This window comes from Xiphophorus hellerii, chromosome 21, assembly GCF_003331165.1.
Source record: "Xiphophorus hellerii strain 12219 chromosome 21, Xiphophorus_hellerii-4.1, whole genome shotgun sequence".
Taxonomy (NCBI): domain Eukaryota; kingdom Metazoa; phylum Chordata; class Actinopteri; order Cyprinodontiformes; family Poeciliidae; genus Xiphophorus; species Xiphophorus hellerii.
The window spans coordinates 5,496,573-5,516,771 of record NC_045692.1 but is presented as its reverse complement, the minus strand read 5'-3'; the positions used below and the strand labels follow the sequence as shown (position 1 = coordinate 5,516,771).

The 20,199-nt window shown below is 38.7% G+C and overlaps 1 long non-coding RNA gene across 1 annotated transcript; it reads right to left on the bottom strand.

Annotated features, from left to right (window-relative positions):
- Positions 1-2,140: 2,140 nt before the first annotated feature.
- LOC116711613 (uncharacterized) lies at positions 2,141-2,649 on the bottom strand. The gene is made up of 3 exons (XR_004337292.1): positions 2,592-2,649; positions 2,391-2,503; positions 2,141-2,284 (listed from the first exon to the last, which is right to left on the bottom strand). It is a non-coding gene; the product is annotated as an uncharacterized LOC116711613 (long non-coding RNA).
- Positions 2,650-20,199: the final 17,550 nt, after the last annotated feature.

The following is a 20,199-nucleotide window of genomic DNA, read 5'->3' as shown; positions in this document are numbered from 1 at the left end:
TTCCACTTCTATCTGTGATGATGCCATGTTGTCTTACTGTCAAAACCTGTCGAATGTGCTTTCTCAAGTTTTTCAGATGGTGAAAGACGCATTGCCGCGTCCTGCCGAGTCACCACTCCATGCCATCAAGCCAGGTGATTGGGTCGTGGTGAAAGACTTCAGGAGGACGCGGTGGAACTCCAAACGCTGGAGGGGACCCTTTCAAGTGTTGCTCGTCACGCTTACAGCTGTTAAGGTTGCAGAGCGGGCGACGTGGATTCATGCCAGCCACTGTAAACGGGTGCCGGAGCCTCAGGAGGACGCTCATCCTGACGGGGAGGAAGTAGTCCACCAGTCGTCAGAACGACAGACCGAGGAGGACGACGCGCATCTTTCTGAATGAGGATAAATTACTTAACTGCTGCTGGTGTTAAGTGCTAGTAACCTCTGACACCGCAGACAGCCACGTTTGATTTCCTGGATCGCTGAAAAAAAAACAAACCTTCATTATAATTGGTGTTAAGTGCTAGTAACCTCTGACACCCAAAGAGGAAAGTCCGCACAGACGGTATACGGAAGAGGCGGAACATAACAACGAACATTGTAGAAAAGCAACATTGGTTGCTTTTCTACGTCAAAAGGCTCCCCAACCAAAGAACTATTGCTGGTCCACTGGTGAGTGGTCGAAGTGGGGTGTGAAGATTTAAAATAAATATTAAGAGTTCCTGAGTGATGCGACTACAAGTGTTTCACCATGATGTCTTCATCTTGTTCCAATTACAGACATTTGTGTTGGCTGTTTTTGCTTTTTGTTGTTTGTTTGTGTCGCTCAGGTGGTGGGTTTTGTTTCCCTCTGATGAGGTGGGAAGTTTTCTTCTACGTGGACTGAGGGATGTTGAATGGCTGCATGAGGAGGTTAATGTGTAGAAAGTTTTTTATAGTCTTTACTTAGTAATAATCATGTGTATTTTCCAGCTAGTGTCCTAGCTTAGCTTTCCTATCTGCTTTGCTCCTCATAGAAATGTCTATGTTTTACAAAAACAAATGCCTGTCCTTTCTACATCTTCTGCAAATCCATTTTATATTTAGATTTTACATTTCATTTGATCTAGCCTTCTGGGTTTTTTTTTTTTTAAGGTTTAGTTAGAGTGGAGTTTTACCTTGTTGAACATTGTTGTTGTGACATTGATTTTAAATTACTCGACGTCATGTGTATGAATTGTTTTTCTAGCTACTTATAAGGGTGTTTTCTACTGAGCTTAACTTTGACATTGATTTTTTGTTTGTTTGTTTTTTGCTATTTGATGTTGTTTCTTTTGTTTGTTTTTATGTTACCTTTTTTTTATTACAATAGTTATTCGTGATTTTTTTCGTATCTTCATTCGTTGGTGTGATGCCTCCGTGTTTATCCTGGTTAGCACATATACAGAACCGCCTGGCAAGGAGGGGTTGCAAGATAAGTTTTCCTACCTAACACAGTGATATTGTTGCAGGGTTGAGTAGGTGTCTGCCGGTAGGTTTTTCGTATCTTGTGTATATGTGTTTGTTTTTTATTTTGTTTTTTTTATTATTTTTGTTTTCATTTTCATTTTTTTTCTCCTTTTCTTACATCTTCCAGGATAGTTTTATGTTGTATCTTTTAACCTCGGAGGGAAATGATGATTAATATTAAATATTACATATTTACTTATAATCAAAAGGGGGGAAATGATGTGGAAAAATTACAGTTAGGTTACACCTGCTAGTTGTATTTCTATATGTTTATTCTAAGTTCTGTATATTCCCACCAAGTTAAAGCTGTTTTGGTTACATGTACAAGGTTGGACGTTGTTTTTCCCCAGCTGCATGGGAACCAGTCTGTTTCCCATGCTTAGGATCCCTTATCCCTTTGTACAAAACTCATGTGTTGTCTCTGCCTGGCAGAGCTTTTCATCCAGACTTGCTTCATTACTGATTGTCCTACAAGCTCTCTGTATTGTGCACAATATATGAATAAACCTGACTGAGTGATTTCACCTGAACAGTGCTTGGAAATAGTATTTTTTCCACGACAGTTTCCTTATTTATTGTTTCCTTAAAACTGTTTAAGGAGTGTTGATTTCATCCAAAATTTTAAGAGATTATAAAGGATTTAAAGTTAAAAAAAAAAAACCCAATGAAAATGTACTACATGGCATGCATTTGAAGCTTTGACCCAACACAGGGCAGGCTGTACACTGTGATGGAGATATTTGTCTCTTTAAAGATCTGTTCCAGGATCTTTGACACCTTTGACCACAGCAGCTGGTCCAGGCCACAGCCAATTCTGAGGGGGGAGATACGAGACAAGCAAATTGTTTAATAATTCCCAATAAAGAAGAAGATTTAAGGGTATTTATTATAGTCATTTATTCACAGTAGTTCCTACAAACCGGGGTATTGATATCCTATTGACACCATTTTCTAAGCAGTGAGATTTCATGTCTTCCAGACTCTGTCTTAGGTTGACATACGTGGGTTTCTGGCTGGCTTTTTTCTTTGTGATCTGAGACACATAATAGGAAAGATACAGTTACCAGATTGAATAATGAAACAACTTTTGGTCCTATGCAGTATAATTGAGGTACGTTTACCAGATAGTAGATGAAACGTTGATCATGTGTCAGGACAGCACACTGCCCTGGAAGCTTCTCTATTAGGACATACATAAAAAAATACAAAAACAGGATATGATTTAGCACTTGCTGTTGAAATCAGACATTTGAACAAACTGCAAAAAAAAAACATAAAACATTTTTTTTCCAAAACAAAGACTTTAGTAACTAGTCTGACTCACTCTGCTCCTTTAACTCTGAGACTCGACCAAACTTCTTCTTGAACATCACCGCTATGCCTGCTCCCATGCGACAGTCTTCACTGATGCAGTGGGCCAAGGATTCATCGCGTGGACAGGAGAACAAATCTCCGGTGAGATACTTGAATGTCCAGTTGGTTGATCGATAGAGTTTCTCAGTTTTGCACATGTTCATACTTTCTTCAAGCGCGACTTGGAGAAAACTATAACCACAAAGTACCAAGTTGGTAACGGCGCTTACTACAGCCTTGCTTATCCCCTCTACATGTGGCCCCACACTAGGCTGTGTCTCATTGTTCCTTAAAGCATCACCCACTTTAGCTGAATTTTTTTTTCCAAATTTGTCCGGGGGTTGTTAGTCCCAGTAAACTACAATAAGCTGGATTTTCTGTTTGCCTCAAAAATGAATTTTGATGTTACAAAAAAATAAAAAATAAAAATACCAATCTTTGCTTTCATCCACCATAAAACATTGCTCATTATTTCTCCTCAGTCCAATCCGATGGTCAAATTTCAATTCAGTTGATTTATAAAACGCTAATTTACAATAGGTAATCTCAAAACCATTTACAAAAAAGTCATTTCCATCCTACTTATCAAACAACGCAGCAATTTAAAAGTATTAAAGTCAGTAAAAAACAAAAAGTTTAGTTATCCGAGTTAAAAAGGCAGAATGCATCATGTCATTGACTCGTCATTGACTTGACTTGTTTATACGCTTCTCCTTCTTCAAATTACTTTAACCCTACAATGACTGATTTGATCCATATTTTCAGGGGAAGCCGGTGGAACCAACATGTACATTTGCTGCTTTCTATCTTTGTTCTTTCTTAGACTAGGACCACCACAAAATGAATAACCTCGCTGATTGAACTCTAAAATGAATAAAAAGTCATTCAGTTAATCATTCAGTTACTCAGAATCAGCACAACATTGACTCTTTCCATCTTTAAGATGACTAGAACAAACTCCTCACTGTTGAATCCGTGGTGTTGGCGTCACTTTATTACAAATGATAGTAAATAATTGGAAATATAATTTTACCAAGATAGAACTTAATCCGCTATTACCGGACACAACTGGAACTCCATAAAGTCTCGTAGTAAAAGTCACATTAATACACAATCAGAGCGCATCATGCTAAACCGATCCTCCGCAAAAATACAAAAAACAAACAAACAAACAAACAAACATTTGTTTAACATGTCAGAATTTTAACAAGAAAGAAAAACACAGAGTACAAGCGATAAAATTGTTGTGTTATTAGATGCAGGTCACAACAGTTGGAAGTGTACATTTTATCTTTAGGATTTTATGTAACACCGTACTAATAAGCTACATTATTGTTGGTGAATAATATCACAGTGAACACAGATCCTAATCATCCATCACTAGTGGATCTGCTCTTCTCTTCTTCTGCAGCCCCTGGATGAACAGGAACAACTGATGTTTGTTTGTTCTGTAGGACACAATTTCCCTTTAAGGAGAAAAAAAATCAAAGTTTAGTTTGTTTGACATTGTTGTTTTTCAGCACACGCAAATGATAGAGCACTTAATAAATTAAAATAAAAGTTGTTCATTTACATTATATTCATTTAGACCAAAAAGGAAAGTTATTATATACAATTCAGAGTAGAATTCAGTTTTTAACGAGATCCAATTTTTTTTTAAAGTTTTTGACAAACCTTAAAGTGTCTTCAGCTCGTGGAGCCGTTTCAGTGAAGTTAGCGTTCATGGAGGGAAACTTGCTGCTGCTGTTCTGCTCGGTCAGAATGTTGCTGATGTCAGAAAAATCTGCTGTCATGTCATGAGCTGGAAAAACAAAAAATGAACAAACATGTTTGCAAAAAGAAGTGGCATCGTGTTTTCACTTAAGACTTATAAAATAGTTTCATGATTTTGGTTATGCCTGTAGAATTTAAACTGAGGTAACACTGAACAATGAATCGTTGGGTAAATAGTTTGAAAAAGAAAAGATATTAAAGACACGCTAACCTAAATGGCTGCAAATGCAACCATTGCTGAAAATGAATCAGACTCATGTGTAATGTTTTGTCTTAGTGTAATGTTTCATCTCTCTGCAAAAATTTGAGTCACTAAGCTTTATTATGTTTTAAACCTTTGCTATTTGATCAGTTTGGTTTTAGAAGGGGAACAATGACTTTTTTTATTATTTATAACAGAAACATAAATCTAGTCTTTTTACATCTTTAAGATGACTAGAACAAGACTCACTGTGAACACTGAGGGCGACGAGTTCAGCCAAAAGTAAAACATTCAGGATTCCCAAACAGACAGCCGTACGGAGGCAGAGCCTCTCTTTGGAGCTGCTCCAACCTTAACAAAAACCTCAACCTTAGCAAAATTGAATTCAATACACACTAGATTTCTCTGTAACTTCGTTCTTACCTGTGTGATTTGATGCAGTTTGTCCAACAGGTTCCATATTGACGTAAATTTCCTCCATCGCTTCAGACTCTGTTGGCTTTAAACATTGACTATAAAATCACTGCAGTAGTGGAACAAGTGAAAAACTGTGGGAAAGAGATGAGATGTCTGGTGTTCAACAAAACAAAAGGTAAAGTATTTTAGAGATAACGACCAAATAAAGAAATTCATGAGCGCAGATTCAATATTATTTCTTAAATATCTTACACAACATAAAATTCTTGAAGGTTTCAATAGTTTCATAAGTTCATATTGCTGATTCGGTTCTGTATCAATGAATATTTATTTATCCTTTTCTTTGTTTTCCTTCAGCTTGGTTAATCCTACTCATAATAAACACATTACACTTTTCCATGGGTGAAAAATAATTGACTCTTTCCATCTTTAAGATGACACAAAATTAAAAATAGTTTTAAATCACTGATATAAGGATGAAAAAATACATCTGATGTTGTGATGTTCTTGCTTCATCTTGCTCCTGCAGATGGCCGTGTCCAAAAATATTTCCTAAAAGCTAATAAATTGTTGGAGCAGATGACTGGTTCCCTCCTTGGTCATATGGACCCAACAGTTTTACAGGTCTCATTCTGTCCTGATAACTAGTCACAGCCTTGCTCTCGGTAAAAACAACTATCATCTTCGTATTTTGCTTTCTAAATCCTCTTTTAACCCTGTTTCTTGTCCAGTAGCAGAAACACTTACATTAAGAAACCACAGTGTTGAACTGAAATCCTCCTTTAGTCCAGAAAATGTAAAATCCCTGAATTGCATATTACAAAACTTCTATAGCCGCTGAAATGAATAATTATGGAATTGTACGTATTTATTCATATTTTAAAGATATGTACTTTTAGGACTGCCATCTAGTAAAAAACAAGCTGCATGAGCTGGCTAGTACTGTCTAAAACTCTGTCACCATATCTTCTAAAACAGCCATGAGGCAGATCAACAGTTTGACAAACGGTTTGCTTTGTGAAGCACCGCCTCACTGGGAGGGAATCAAAAGGGAATCAGGTGCAAGTTGGGCGGGTTAAAGTAAGAGAAACCAGATACTGCATTCAAAGCATGATGAAGACCAGCAAGCAAAACAATCACAGAGTGGATATAGTAGAATATCAGAGTTCAGGAGATACAGGATAGAAGATTTGACTGAATCAAGACATTGCCAGAAGTTCAGACTGGGAAGCTAACTGGCAAATTACTAGCTAAGTATGTGGAGCAGGAAAATAGGTCGTATTTACTTTAATTATGCAAACCAATTGCCTCAAAAAGATTCAATTACTGCAACTTATAAAAGACAAGTGTAGTTACACCGTGTGATTTTGGCAAACAATATTCTTAAACTCATCCAAAATATTATTCTCCGCAAAACTTATTTTATTTCTGCCTACAGCAGCAGCAGCAATATATTTGCTACATAGATTAAAGATTCATGGTCTCATCATTTGACATGGTTGTTCTGTTCAAAACCTTTTGGTTTGCTTGAGCAGAAATGGCGTAGTGTCTGGGCATGTTAAAATGTTCAACTTTACCACCCTAAATCCTCACTACTTTCCTATAGCTCACTTTTTATTTTATTTTACTTGTTGCATGGACTCAACTTAAATAGATTAACTTATAAAGCTTTTTTTTTTTATATTCAACGTTCCTGCCACTTGTTTAAGATGAGTACAAACAACAAGTTGATGATAATTAAATGATGTTCACTTGAACTTTTTTTTTTTTTAAGTCTAATGTTTTATTTTACAGTGAGGAAGGCCGGAGTCTAGCTTTAGCAGATGGCTGAAGGCATCTGATCCGCTTCAAACTCAGTACCTGTTTGCTCCAAGGCAAAACTTTGGTAAGGTTAAATTTAATCGGCTAAAGAAAGTCAGACGGTTTATTCTCCAATGTGAGAAATCCCTTGAGGTAGTCAGGTTTCTTGTTGATCAGATCTTGTTAGTCATTTACATAGTATGATTACTAATTAACGGTTGATTCTTTTGTATCTAGATGCAATGTAATCATTCAATTCACAATTGAAGTTCTATTATGGGGATCTGCAAATTAAATATTTCATAGTATATTTCACTGATTCCTTTCATACAGTCCAAGTTCCCTGACAAGGAGAAATGACCTTCAGAGAAACATAATCTTTATTGCTTTGAGTATAATGATATTTTACTTAATCTGACTGATATGATCTTCTTTAGCGCATACTGATGCTTCGCATTGATCATTTATAAGCTTATCGATTACAAGAGTTGTACTGTCTGTTAGAGAACATTAGTGAACAGCATCATTAGGACCAAGGAACAAAAGCTGCAGATCATTTTTAAGGTAACAAAACAATTCACCATTTTGTGAGCAACTCATGGAGCATGGTTGTGTAGTGAGCAGAGGTGTGACCAAGTCACTGTGTTGCAAGTCTCAAGTAAGTCTCAAGTCTCTGTCCTCAAGTCCGAGTCAAGTCTCAAGTAAAGAAGGCAAAAGTCGAGTCAAGTCTCAAGTCAGGAACCTTTAATTTCAAGTCATTTCGAGTCATTTTTATTTATTTTTTTTTTAATAATTTGCAATTATACATAAAATTCAAATAATAGACCATTTGTTCTTTTTAAAATATGTATTTATCTCAAATGATAGAACATGTGTAGCTGAACACAAAGTATAAAAAACATTTTTAAATTGGACCACTTTATTGCCCAGTTCTGTTAACTTGATATTCAATAAAAAAGATGAAAATGCTGACATTTCCACAGCACAATACAAGAACCATAACAGCAGTTTTTTTCCTCTTTTCTCTGACCTGGTCACTGAGTGAACATGTATTTTTATGTGTCCATGTTTTGAGTGACATAAGAAACAAAACAAATATATCAACTGAACAATTAACAGAAATCTGCAATTGAGGATACTGTATTTCAGTTAACTATTCTGCATTGCATTTGCAAAAGACCAAACTGAAAAAAAGTCTGTCTGTCATTTGTGCACGATGAGGACGTAAAATGATGCCACCATAGCTGAAGACACGCTCCACTGGAGCACTGCAAGCAGGCACTGCCAAAACTCTGGTGGCCACATTAAACAGTGAAGGAAGAATGTGCATGTTCATTGCCCAGAACAAGAGGGCGTTCTGTCCATCAGCAATATGGAGGTAATGACTTAGCTGTAGTGCTGGACTTGTCTGGACATCCTTCTTCTGCCTCTTACAATAAGCGGCAAACAGTCCTCCATCTTCACAGTCCTTTTGATCTTTATCACCAGGAGTCACGTGTTGCTCCAACTTTGCAGGATCTGCAGCATTTTCCAGCATCAGATCTGAGAAAACATCCAAGTAACAGCGGCAAAAGAGCCTGTATTAGAATTTTAGACAATAAATAAATAATACAGAAAAAGAACACCAAATACAGTCTTTACCTTAAACTTTTTGTGTCACTTCTGTCTTCATGTCCTGACTGCCCAACACATGGTGTTCCACCCACAACAGAGAAAACGCTGGATCCAAAGCAGCTGCTTTGAGGTACACTGGATCTGAAAAGGGTGCAGTGATCCCTTCTTCTGCTCTCGCCATTTGCACACTGATAAAAATTCCAAGAAATCTTTTGTTCAAAGATGCCTGGAGACTGCTGACCAGACCACGGTGCACATTATTTGTGGAGGCATTTGAAGGACCGGATTTATGGTAAATCATCACCAATTTAACCCGGAGTACACATGCTAACACGAAGTTAGCTATAGTCAACCATCTTACAGCAAAAGAAAAGTGCCACCTACCGATCTTTGTGAAGCTTCAAATGCCGGACAAAGTTGGACGTCGTGGCATCTCCATCCGATATTCTCTTCTTGCATGTTTTACAAGTTGCAGTTCGTTTTTTAGTCGAAAGTTCATAACCTACGTAGCCAAAAGAAATTACTCGCGGAAAGCATATTCGAGCGGTTATTTCGTATTTCGTTCCCTGAGCTCTGTAGCTTTGCCGCGTTTTTTTAAACCTCCAAATCCTGTTAATTTGATTGGTTGTGCTGCAGCTACGTACACATACATACATAAGGAGAGAGGAAAACCATAGTGACGGTCTGCGCATATTGATACGGAATGAGTGAAATTAATTAATGACGCCACTTTATAATAATGTGTTTTAAATTTTAAGACTTTGAGTAAAAAATATCAAGTCTTTTCAAGTAAACAGCTTCAAGTCGAGTCAAGTCCCAAGTCAATGGCATGAAAGTCAAAGTCAAGTCCGAGTCTTTGAGCATTTTTTCAAGTCAAGTCTCAAGTCGTGATTTTAACGACTCGAGTCTGACTCCAGTCCAAGTCATGTGACTCGAGTCCCCATCTCTGGTAGTGAGTATGTTTAATTTTTATTTTTAGGTAAAGTGTACCAATAGCAAACTTAGTCAATGTTATTATAAGTTGGGCTAGTTGTCAGAAGATGTAAGTAAGTCTCGGTGAGAGGGAGTATTTAAGAAAAAACACAAATTCACTGATTAAATTGTTGGTTGATAGCCAGCATATATTTGAATTTGTGCAACAAACACCAAAAGAAAAAAACTATATAAAACTGAATGGCCATTCAGTTTGATAAAATATTTACACATTCAATAAATCAATAGAAATCCAAGGGCACACATTAAAACATCAAATCTAAATAAATAATATGAATTATATTAACTATTTTAATACAGACTGATGGTTCACATTGATCATTTAAAAGTTTTAGTAATGAAAATTTCAACTGTAGTGAAAGCTGAAAGATACATATAAGTATCCTCACCGAGGCCTGTTTTGTCCCTGTCAGATATTCTTCAGAAATAAATTTACAGATGAGGAACTTTTACTAACATGTTTCACACTAGCAAGTGTTACAGAAAAAAAAAGAGTTTCAAATGTATTTAAACCAAGATTTACTATTTTGGAGAAAATATGAAGCAGTGGGAAGATCAGTGTTGATTCAACAGCGTGAAAAAAAAAAACTGAACAAAATCATTCACAGTGATGCCAGGACAAATTCTGGAAAAGTCTGGACAAATTCTTTAACTGCGGAAAGATAAAAGTTCAATTTGAGCAGCCTCACTTAGGCCTGTTTACTGTCTGTCACATGTTCTTCAGAAGTACGTGTACAAATGAACATTTACTGACATGTTTCACACTAGCTAGTGTTACAGAAAAAAAAAATCTATAAGAGTTTAAAATTTAAGTGATGAAGGAAATCACAAACTCATAGTCAGCACTGACTAATCGTTCTACCATAAAATAAAGCAGTAAAACAGTTAAAACTCTAGGCTTTCTGTAGAGGTATGTGTTCAGTCTTACAGGTGCGCACACACAGATGGCAGGGGCTGGGGTCAGCCCTGCACCCACACACACACACACACACACACACACACACACACGCATCCAGAGTAAGAGGGCAGGGGAGGGGGTCACTGCTGACCCTCAGTCCTTATGTCCTACACACACACAAACACACGCACACACAGACGGCATGGATAAATCTAAACTTATCTAGGAAAGGTGACAATCTATGTATTAATCTTGATACTGATGATCACTTATTGTTTTTTTGTGCTCTAATTGTACTGTACTTTAATTTGCTCACAAGTGGTCACATGTGCCACTGGCACACAGATGGAGTGCTGCAGATCCTGAGAGCTGATAGCTGATAATCAATAAGCATGGCGACCAAAGCCCATCCAGACGGTTGAGGTCTGTGAGCTGATGTTTTAAGTTGTACTGAAAATTTGTTTTCCGAAATTATTCTCAATCATCTAACACTTATTGTATTTCTCTTAAAACTCATAATGTTTATTCATTCTTTAATTATATTATTTTAAAACACAGAGGTCAGAAGGTGAAGGAATATTGGATGGGGTTTGGGGAGGGGGGCGGGGGGTTGACTGGATGGGGGGAGGGGCATCATGTGACCGGAAATTAAAATCAATTAATGATTAGGGTCATAAATCACTCATCAATCAAACTCCGATTAAAATTTGACAGAAGGGGTCCTATATACCTCTCTATCAGCGCAGCACTGAGAAATACTTAGATTCTGGGAAGCTGCATCCAAACCGGGAGCTGAGGCCTCTCCTCCTGAAGAGCCGCCTGTCTGAAACAATAAAAAATAAATATATTCTGTGACGGAGGAGCCGTCACGAGCTGGGACTTAGAGTCCTTGTCAGCATGCCCGCGCACCCACGCCGACAAACACGTACACAATCACTAACTTACTTTTGTTGCAGCTTGGACTGGGGCGGTTCGTCGTGGGTGCACACGCGGTGTTCCTGCTTCAGTTAAACATTCATTCTAACCTATTTTTAGCATTAAACGTTTTCCCGGTTCTGTTTTCAAGTAGGGTGTTTCCGGATTGTGGCGTGCCGGGAGGGAGTCACATGAGGTGGTGATGTCATCAGAGCGCACTGGGTGTTGTCTATTAAATTGAGTATTGTATTTTGTTTACAAGTTTATTTTATTTATTTATTTTTTCTATTATTATTATTATTATTATTTTGTATACTTTACAAACTTCAAACTGATTTGATGTTTGATTCAAATCAGAATCAAACTTCTGATTTGAGTTAGAAGTAATTTGTATTTTTGCTAGTTTGGATTGTCTGTGGGCGGAGCCTGTGGCTTTAAAAGCAGGGCTCTGCTCCACAGGAGGCAGTCTGTGGTTAGACTACTGAAGAAGTCACGCTGGAGGTGATGGACTACTGCAAGTGAAGGTACTAATGATTATTTGATTTCTAACCTGCTCTGGATGTCCTTTGTGTGTGGTCTGCACCTGCCATCTTTGTGAGAGCTTAATAAATCCTCTAAAACGATCTCCGACTTGGAACAGTCATTTTGTTTGACTAAATCATAAGAGAACCCCGTCACATATTCAAAAATGTTCACACTGCACGTAAGAAGTCAATCGAAGGGAAGAATATATTTCACGCACACACAAAAATATGAATTTACAAACTAAAAAAATCCATAAGGCAATATTAGCAACTGGAATTCGAAGAAAATACTGGGCAAAGTTGAGGAGATAATATCTTCAGAAGTGTCGAACTCTCTAGAAAGAGTATTTTATTTTGATACAGGTATCTAACGGTCCATATAGCCTACAAACACATTAAACTCTTCATATCACACTTTGAGCCGCTACGAACCGATAACAGGCAGCGGAAAACAACAGAGGGACTTGGCGAAATGAGGTTAGCGGGGAAAACACACGCCGCCTGGCCCCGTCAGCGGAGCTACGCTGCTCCGAAAACTCCGGAGCGTATTTCAAAGAAGCCTAATTTTGGATGAACTAAGTTGATAGACGAAGCTATAAGGACTACTTTTTGTGGCAAATTAATAGGGTACTTACCTCTATTTACCGGTGCTGGTTGCACATTGCAATGGACGCCATCTTGCTGGTCCAGAGACGAGGGAGTTATGACTGCAGGATGGTGTGGAAAGCCTCGCCCTCGCGCTCTGGCTTTTCAAAATAAAAACTCAGGATAACCATTTTTCTCGGAGGCCAGGTGTCTCACAGGAGACACCTTGTTTCTCACAGGAGCATTACTTAAACTGACTTGCGCTTGGCAGATCGTCTTTCTGCAGCTTGTATAAAGTCTATGTGTGATAGGGACCCTGTGTAAGCCGGACAGAGAGAACTTCCGGGTCAGATATCTTGTCAAAAATGTTGTCATGAAAATCGAAATTGAGCGCTCGTTATCCGGTTTTTCCATTTTCGTTTTGTTCACTAAATGGGAAATCGGATAACGAGCCGTCATCCGATTTTGGTTTAATAAACGAAAAACTAGTCTAGTTTCGTTTTTTCATTTTTCATTTTAAACAAAAGAAACTAACTGCCTGAAAATACACGGGCCGCAAAAGGTAAAGAGCTGGAAAAGCAAAGTGAAAAACTACGAGAGGAGAATGCTGGTCTTAAGAAGAGGCTCAGAGAAAAGGTACAGAATGAAATGGAGCCTTCGCATAAAAGGTCTGAAGGAGGAGAAAGATGAAGACATCAGGGCTTTAGTCATATGTACTCTGAAGCACATCGTTCCTGAATCTGCATCAAGGCTGAAGGGGGACGTGCATGTTGTTCATCGACTGGGACGAAGGATGGAGAACAAACACAGAACCGTTATTGTGCTATTTACACGAAGATTATTGAAGGAAGAAATCTGGAAGAAGACCAAAAAATCCACTTATTGCAAAGAACTGGGCATCCGGTTTGCTAAAATGCTACCCAAAGAAACCTGGGAGGAGGGAAATCGTCTGTGGCTGCAGATTGATCAAGCCAGGGGAGCCGGGAAGGTGGCCTACTGATGGACGCCAAATCGGACTGGAAGGTACCTATACTGACTAAGGTGGAGATGTAGACTTTGTAACAGGACCTGCTGCTCAACATCATTTTGTGGTAATCAGTTTAACTGAGTTTTCTTTTTCTTTTCTATTCAAGGAGCTTTTTTTTGTTTGCTTATAATGTTGAATACGAAAATTTCATTTATTTCACTCAATGTTAGCATATCTAGCTACTTCACTGACTCAATTGCTTCGGATGCCTATGAGGGTTTTCTTCCATTGGCTTTTTGTCCACACAATGAAACGAGCACATAAAGCATTTTGGGTTCTCTCTCCAAGTTTAGAATTTTTAGCCGAATTCTTTTTGTTTCCTTATCTGTCGGTAGGCTATGAAAACTACCTCTTATCACAGAAACACTGTCTTTTTGGTTTCGGGAGCACGTTCAAAACACACCTGTTGCTGCCACAAATTAAGTTTGGTCTAATTATTAGAGCACAGCAGTTACCCGAGTTCCACAGGGGCATCTTACGGCCCTTTCTAGTGGCAAGTTGTTCTCTAGAACAGATTAATGTGTGGTTCGGTTCAGTTCGGTTCTGTTCGGTTCGGTTCCGGTCCAGTGGGGAGATTCTCCGGGTTACGGACAGCTGCGGTCTTTTCTCCGCTTATTTGCAGCGACACTCAGCAACGGAGAACCTCGACGTTCTGGTTGTGATGGACTAAATAAATCCAAATATATTTTTTTGTACTATAGAAATGTATTGCTGGCCCAAACATAATGATAAAGATTCAGATCATGAACTTTATGACTTTTTAAATCCAAATGAAAACTCAAATTCACATCACACCAAGCTAATATTATGTATTTCTGCTGTTTTACACTGTTGGCACAAACCTGCAGCTCAGAACTCTGACCAGCTTCTCTGCTTTTCTCTTTGTTAAAGTCGGTTCTTCAGAGAGACGAGCTGCTAGCAGCGCTGCTAATTCACCGTCACTCCATTACCAAACTTAACGCTGTGTTCCTGTCGCTCCCCGTGATTAAACTCACAAACTGTCCTCTGAACTGAGCAGCTCTCTGATGGCAGACGGCGTCTCCGTGAACAAGTTTTACCAAACATTGTACAGTAACTGAAAAGAGAGATGTAACTTCTATCATGAATATAGATGAACAAAAAACCCTACAAATTACAGTAAAATGCCGCTACGTCCGGTGGGCGCCGGAAGTAAGACTCATAATCGTTTCCACAGTAAGCCTCCCAGGAATAGAGAGTTCTGGCAGCGTGGCGTGCTGAGCAGTACTACTTCTCTTAAACAATTCCTCAAATAAGAGTTAATGAATTTTAGAATCGTTTCACACACTAAGCCTCCCAGGAATATGGTGGAAAGTGAGCTGGCTTTGCTGTTGCCTGGCAACATAGCATACATGACATTATTCCACTGATGTAATCTGATGATGCCAAAGTGTGATGATGTCATAAGGGACAAGGCAACTGTCCCTTATGACATCACAAGGAACAGATGCCTTGAATATCCAGCGTCTGAATCAAACTTGCAGAAGTCAAGTTTCGGACGTTGGGTTTTCCATATTGGATTGAACAGTGCATTTTTTCATAGCTTTTGAGATACATCAGTCGAACAGCCAAAATGCTGCCAATTAAGACTTATTTTTTAACAGAGTGCGAAATTAAAGAAATGAGTAGAGATGAATTGATCTCCGTGAATCTGGATTTCATACAAAGGTTTAAAAAAATAGCTAAGGAGCATCGGAGTAGAACCGCAGTGGAGGAAGAGTTGAAAGCAGCTCAGGAAGAAATTTTGGATCTAAATCAGAACATTGATTCACTCAAGAAACAGCTAGATGAGTCTCAAAGACAAAACAACAACCTGAACTGTAAGACAATCCCACAGTTAGAAAGAGAGATAAAGAACCAGAGGTCCCACAGGAATCAGTTGTTGACTGTGAATAAAAACTACCAAACTAAATTCGAAGACCTTCAAACCTCTTTAAATGACCTCATGGACTCAAAACTGCAGCTTGAGAGGACGTTGGCAGAAAAAAGAGAAGCGATGTCTCAACTCACAGCCAACAAAATGGATGTTGAAAAGCAGGAAAATGAAGTGGAGAAACTTCGGTTGGAATTGTACAAAAAGAGCAACTATGTTGACCAGAAGAATACTGAAATTAAGAGAGAAAAAGAAAAGTCCAGAAGTCTTGAGGGCAAGGTAAAAGATCTGGAAAAGCAGTTGAATGAGGCAAAGAGTCAAATGAAAATTCCTGGGAATAGACTTTCAAAAACTCTGGTGGGAGATGAATATAAGAATGAACCAAGTGCCACGTTTTCTGACACCGTATTATTTCAGAAAAAAGTGCAAAACAGGGTATTAGCAACATATCAGAAGGCAAGAGCTCTCCGGGAGGAAAAACCCTTGAAGAAGCAGGCCGAGAGCCGCTCAATGCTCCCAGCCTCACAACAAAAAGAAACCTTAAAACTACAGGAAGAAGACTCACGACGACAGCAAGAAGCCATGGGTAAGGAAAGAAATTTTCACCGCACAGAATTTGATTGGAAAAGGCTGAAGGAGAAAATTCAGTCCTTAAATGGTCAGATACAGGCACTAACTCAAAACAGACATAGGGATCAAGAGTGCATTAAAAAACTCACTGAACAAGTGTCTACGATGAATACTAAGCACTACAGGGAGAAGAAGGAATACAAGGATTTAAATAAATCCATAAAGAGCAAAGAGACAAAGGTACAAGGTAATACTGCTCCGGAAATACCTAAAAATGAAACACAGACCAACGAACAGCAAGCCAAATTTCTACCGTCCATTGAGGGAAAGTCAGTTCATTATAAAGGAACCTTGCCTCTGGGTGGAGGCAGGTTAGATCCAGAATTCAAAGAAGACAAGCACATAACGATAGATAAGTTAAACCATAGCCCAATGCCCCCTAGCAAAAAGAAGCTTGAAATGCCATCATTTAAACTTTCAGGCAGGAAGATTGTCCTCAGGGAACCTGAGCAGAGAAGAAACAGTGGTCAATCAGGCAGGCGTGCCACAGTTGATGGGAACGTTAAAGTTCCCTCATTAGAAGTTAAAGGCAACAAAATATTATGAGGTGCATTTGTGAGCATCACATAGAAGAGGCGTATTCACCTTGGGGCTGGGCTTTAACCCATGGAGCCCAGCCGGGCACAGCCGAAGAGGAGACATGATTCCCTCTTCACACGGGCTCACCACCTTTGGGGGAGACAAACTGGTGGGGTGCAGAGTCAAAAGGATGGCAGCTGAAGGTAAGGACCTTGGTGATCTGATCCTGAGCTACAGAAGCTCAGGAACAGACCAGAGTCCGGTCCTCATTGCCGGCAGTACCTCGGGCTCGTTTCCAGTGAGAGTTGGACTCCGCCAAGGCTAATCTTTGTCACTAATTCTATTCAATACTTTTATTGACAGAATTTTTAAGGCACAGCCAAGGTGTTGAGGGGATCCGATTTGGTGGCCTTAAGATCAGATCTCTGCTTTTTGCAGAAGATGTGGTCCTACTGCCTTCATCAGGTCGTGATCTACAGCTTTCACTGGAGCGATTCGCAGCCGAGTGCGAAGTGGCCGGGATGAGGATCGGTGCCTCCAAATCCAAGGCCATTGAGTTCTTGAGCCAGAAAATCTGGTTAGGATGCCTCCTGATATGCATCCCATCTCTTTAAATGCAAAGGTTTTCTCCGGGTGCTCCGGTTTTTCCTACCTTCGGGGAAAAAGTGATTAGGCTAATTGGTCTCTTTTAAATTTACCTTAGTCTCTCACTCACTAACATTTGGAGACATTCTTTAAATGGACACACTTTAAACTCAATGCATAGGTTTTCTCCGGGTGCTCCGGTTTTTCCTACCTTCGGGGGAAAAGTGATTAGGTCAATTGGTGTCTTTTAAATTTAGCTCTGTGTCTCACTCACTGACTGTTAGAGATACAAAGAATATGAACTTATCTAGTTCAGATTCTTAATGCGTTTCTTTTTAGCACACACTCCTTACATGGCCTCATAAAATGGCTTCCAGTCCTAATGTTTCTATATTTTCTGTTTTTTTAGTCGTCTTAATTTTGAACAGGTCATAGAATATGATCAGTCTCTCTAAGCTGGAGTGTCTTCCTGTTAAAAGGGAGTTGTTCCTCTCTACTTGACTGCTCAGGATGAGGGACGGTAACAACTATCAATTGGATAATTGGATGAATGGATTGATGATTGGATTGGATGCAAAGTTTTTCTCTTGGTGCCCCGATTATTTTGACTATTCAGGAAAAGAAGTTTTTAGGCTAAGGGTGTAACTTTGTGTTGCAAGTTGGTGGGGATGAAGTGTGGGGCGTGGGGGTGGGGGGGTGCTGATGCACCCACAGTCACTGGACGACCTTTTCTTTTCTAGTGCTAAGAATAAAGCCAAAACTTACATGAGAATGCAATAAATTAAGATATGATGTGTCTTTAGTATAGCAAATAATAAAGACGCAAAACCTTTTTTGGGTCTGGTTGGGGCAGTTAACTCTTTATTTAGTTATTATTGGATTCTATAAAATGTGGCTTAATGCTGAGATGCTGATGTTTAGATATGTAAAACATATTTTATCTCTGCTAATAAATCTATAGTTTGGTTTCTGTCAGCTCTAGAAACAAGAGAGAACAAAGCCAATTTCTCTTTATAATGGCCCATAATTTAATTTTACTTAGCAGGAGTCGTGGTTTAAAATTTAACAAACTTTGGCTCTTTATGCTTTATGAAATATTTCATCCTATTTGATGATTGATCTGAATATTGCCACGTTCTATGAACAAATGATGCAATTTGTCCAGGTGAAAACAGGGTGTTTTTTATGTCAGCCTGTCAGCTTAACGTCACACGCAGTGACGGTTCAATTAACACAAAATAAGGTGAACTGCACACATTTTCTGACAGATAATCAGAAGTTCAGGTGCTTAAGTAGCTAATCAATTCAGATCAAACATCAAATAGGGCGAAATATTTCCTAAAGCATAGAGTTTGTTAAATTTGAAACCATTTAATGGTTATTTTTTACAGCAAAGTCAAATTAAAGTACTGGTCATGCAAAAGAGAAATTCGCTTTGGTTCTCTCTTGTATCTTTACAGAACTGACAGAAACCAAACTATTTATAGATTCATATGCAGAGAGAATATATACATTTTACATGTCCAAACATCAGCATCTCAGCTTTAAGCCACATTTTATAGAGTCCAGTAACATCGATGGTCACTTTACTCACTGACAGCCCCAAACCAGAGCCAAAACAAGGTTTTTGGGTCTTTAATATTTGCTATATTAAAGCAAATATACTCAGCAAATACACATTCCATAAATTAGATTATGACTGAAAAGTTTCTTTGTTAGTAGTTCCATCACCAAGTAAGACATTATATGATTAATTAGATGTTTTAACATATTTATATTTCATAGCATGTTTAATACCTGCTAAAAAGTTATTTTCGAAAGGTACTATTAATCTGACAAGCCTATATATATATATATATATATATATATATATATATATATATATATATATATATATATATATATATATATACATACACACACATATATATACATATATAAATATATATCTTCTTTTAAAGCTGAAGTTATATATATATATATATATATATATATATATATATACATACACACACATATATATATATATATAAATATATATCTTCTTTTAAAGCTGAAGTTATATATATATATATATATATATCGTCAATCTCAAGTTGTGATAGCAGTTGCCGTTTGCAGATGTTGGAACACTGAGCTACTAGTTGTTTAGCGCTTAGTGTTGACCGGGGATGTCGAAGTAACCATTCCTTCACCAGTCTTTGCATGTAACCTCTCTGATTAGGGTTACTTGAGTAGTAGCATTCCTTGTTCCAGTAGCCCATTTGTCATCAAGGTGCTCTGGTTCCCCAACACCTGACGCAGACCTTGTTTGGCCGGGTGACGTCTGAGCCGGCATGTTATGCATATTAGTATCTCTAATGGTATGAGGTAGGCAGTAGCTTGAAGGGTCTTGCCTAAGGACCCAGACTGGATTCGAACCCCGCCCTCTCGGGGCTCTATTGAGCTTATCTATTGATAAGCTCAATAGACCTTATCTATTGAGCTGTCCAGTCAGCTGATAGATGCCAGAGCTAAGATCCTGTGGGACTTCCAGATCCAGACAGACAAAATGGTAATGGCGAACCAGCCAGACATTGTCGTAGTGGATAAACAACAGAGGAAAGCCGTTGTGGTAGATGTAGCAATACCGAGCGACTGCAACATCAGGAAAAAGGAGCACGAGAAACTAGAGAAATACCAGGGCCTCAGGGAGGAACTGGAGAGGGCCTGGAAGGTGAAGACCACAGTGGTGCCTGTGGTCATCGGGGCCCTCGGGGCAGTCACCCCCAAACTGGACCAATGGCTACAACAGATCCCAGGAACAACATCAGACATCTCAGTCCAGAAATGTGCAGTCCTTGGCACAGCCAAGATACTGCGCAGAACCCTCAAGCTCCCAGGCCTCTGGTAGAGGACCCAAGCTCAGAGGATAAGAACCACCTGCGGTGGGTGAGAAGGGAATTTAAATTTATATATATATATATACATACACACATATATATATACATATATATACATATA